Raw genomic sequence first — 3,427 nt, 5'->3', positions numbered from 1 at the left:
GACGCCACTTTTTAGTCGTTTGTATTCATAGCTAAGTCATCTTTATAAAAATAATTTAATATTTTTGCAAAATGAAAGTGGCTCTGATTACAGTCTCCCAGTTGCCAAATTTAAGTTTAAACAACATTTGCAAAATTTCACAGAGATGACTGAGTACCACCGGCTTAATTTCACTTTTAACAGTCTTTATAAACACGGAAGAGTTTGTTAATATACTATCTTCTATTGCATAGATTCCACCCGAAAGATGCATCAAAACCACCCACGTTTCAAAAATAGATCTAAGATGTTATCCAGCCATAACAAAATTATTTCCACTGGAGAAGGAAAATTATTAGAAGAGGAAAAAAGAAATTCTTCCTACAGTTATTTTGGGAACATCTCCTTCAGGGCTTGTCTACAACTTCACCAGAGTCTGGTTTTCAGTCATTAGTATGATTGTTTGACTACAGATGCCAAATTTCTTGCAGGAGCACGGAGGCAGAGAGTTATCTACCCCAACCACAAAAGGATCACTAAAACTACTAAAGCTTCCCCCCCTTCTCTTTTTTTGCTTAACCAAAAGGATTAAACTATTTTTCTGCAACCTCTCCTCTTGTGAATGGTCAACATTTTGCATATAAATTATTGCAATAGGGGAACACCATACGAAAACACCCTGAACACTGAGAGACCATTACACCTGTGAAGCTTAGGCAATGCAGAACTTAATCATGTCACAATTACAGGTTACCCAGTTAACATTAATTTGGCTCTTTTACATACACAAAGTAATTACAGAGTATATTTTCCAGCGTAAGCATACCTCCTTTGAAACAAGAGGTAAGCTTGAGATGCCAGTGGTTAAACCTTTGAAAACTATTTTGTTTTGCCAGGTGAGGGGAAAAAAAAAAACAAAACGTCAACACTGAAAGATGAGCACAGCTCCAGTGGGAAAAAGTGGTAAGGAGTGCCTAATTCCCTCCTGAGTCCTCAAAGAGCAAATCGGCTCCTCCCAAATGCGGGAGAAGACTCTAAGTAATAATAATGACAATTTCAGTCAACGAAAACAATATTACTACAGTGTATGGGAGCCCTGATCGCAGACTAGGGCAAATTATTACATTCCCTGTCATCACCTAGTGTTTGCTTAAATTTACTGCTTAATATTGCTGGATTGGCAGCCTACTTAAATTATTCAGCACTTTTCTAATGCACTACCTCTTTAATTATGCTTTTAAACATAGCTTCTCTTTTCTGCTTGGAAGCAGTTAATCTAGTTTCATGCTCCTCCTTTTCATCTTCAGGCAAAGAAGGCATCACATTAGGATTTTCTCAAACATGAAATGCATTTGTTTTCAGTCAGTCAAATAAAATTAAAAGGCAACGTTTGTCTACTGTTCTTGCTTCTATACGGCGCCTATTTATTCTCTGTATCTGTCAGTGGAACTTAATTGTAAAACTTTTTCAAAGACTCCCTACCAAGGAGCAGAAAGCTCTGACAGTCAAACCTCACATGACAAGAGAAGAAGAGAAAGACATTCTTAAGGAAAATGCAGTCATTTTGTGAAATTTGCTAAGACTAGAAATAAAGAAACCATTTACCTGCAAATAGCCACAGCTGAGAGAAAAGAAAGAATTGAACACACTCCAGTTTGATGAACTGCTCACTAAACTGCGAAGCAATGGAGGTAACTGCGGCAAGCACTGCCCGAGAACTGAAAGTGGTGGATGGAGACAGATAATAAGTTAAAAGTAAAGAGGCACAATCTCATCTTACGCTAACTTGGTTATTGCAGCTTTAAGAGAGAGGTTTGGAAAGTTTTCCACTCCACACTACTCTTGCACACCCCTTCTAAAATTAGAAAGGGGCAGCTGGCTATTGCAGCCGAAAGATCGGCTTGAGCCCCCCAGACTCCCTCCCCCCTTTCCTTGACTGACTTGGCTCCCAAGAGCCACGGAGGAATTTGGGGAAGGGTGCTTCCACCTGTTGGACATGGAATGAGGTTGTCCAGGCATTCAATTATAAATCCAACTGTCAGGAGCTGACAATAAAACACGACACAGGACAGCTGTGAGGACTACAGGATCCCCCTCCCTTCTCCATACTCCTACAACTTCGCAGTTTGTCTTACAGTAGAAACAATCCATGAAAAATTGCTCTCTGCGTGATTTGGGCTTAAAAAAAAAAAAAAACCACAAAGGGATTGCTTCAGATTTGGTCTCATAGTTTTCCAGCTGTGCTACAGGGTCCTAGCATAGAATGTGTCAAGTTGTTCATATATCATTACACACCTCCAAACCCAGATTCTTTTTTCCTAAATGCAGCATGATTGCACTGCAGATGGTGCGTAAAGCTACATTCTGTACGGGAAATACTTTTATGCCTACCTTAACATGGAGCTCACCTTGGCTTCTGCACGCAGTTTGAGCTGAGCTGATTATTAGTTCAAATCAAATACATTGTTCAAAAAAAAAAAAAGATATGAAAACCATGACTATTTTTTTAATTTGTGAAAAATGAGAAAATGCTTTTGTTGGTGTGGAAAAATGGGGGAAAAAATGAGTCCTTTTAACAAAGCTGCTTAGCATGCCTAAAACTCCTCTGCTCAGCGCACCGTGACTCAGAGCAGGGTGTGAGAGACAAGGTAACAACAGACAGGGCTGCACATCATTCTAGGTCCCTTTTACAACAAGGGCTGCTGAAGGCAATGTGGGTTTTGCCTTCCTCCAGGCACTCAAAGGCAACGGCGGGAGCAGGAGAAGAGGGGCCGCACTCCACCTTCCGGCTGGCTACCTGCGAGGGGGCTCTTGCCACAGAGCAGTTTGACCACGTTTTCCAGTCCAATCTGAAAGTGCTGGAAATTTTGTCTGCAAATTGGTATGTAGCTGGTTCAGCTCCCAAAGATCACTTTCTGCCCAAAGCTTGGATGCTGTAAGTCCCCAGAACAAGAAACATTCCCTTCTCAGTCCCAAGGCTAGACCTGGTGTCTTTGCTCTATACAAGCACATTCTTGCTGTCACAGACTATGTAATTTGCTGATCTGCTGACGGTTAGGGACCGTTCATCTTCAGAAGTGAGATTTCTCTAGAAGTCCAAGAATTTTAGTTTGGAAAACATCAAATGGCTATGTTTGCTGCAGGCAATGAAATAATTATACAAGGAGGATAGTAATCAGCTGTCTGTTAGCAACACAGACAGACATTATTCTTCACCTCTGGCTGAGGAGGAGTTACTTAATGAGATCTATACTAAGTACCTGTGGGTATTTAATGAGAGCCTTTAAAGGACAAAGCCACAAACAGCTACAAAAAGGACCTACTACTTCAAGAGTAGGAACACTCTTCTAATCCTGAGCCTTTCCCCTCCTCCAGAAGGGGCTACTGTGTATACCATCTTGCTTTTGATTTATTTTTCCACACTAAGCAGCACACCACGTATTTGGAA

The sequence above is a fragment of the Cariama cristata genome, unplaced genomic scaffold, assembly GCF_000690535.1.
Source record: "Cariama cristata isolate BGI_N322 unplaced genomic scaffold, ASM69053v1 scaffold39057, whole genome shotgun sequence".
NCBI lineage: Eukaryota > Metazoa > Chordata > Aves > Cariamiformes > Cariamidae > Cariama > Cariama cristata.
This window is presented reverse-complemented; position numbering follows the sequence as displayed.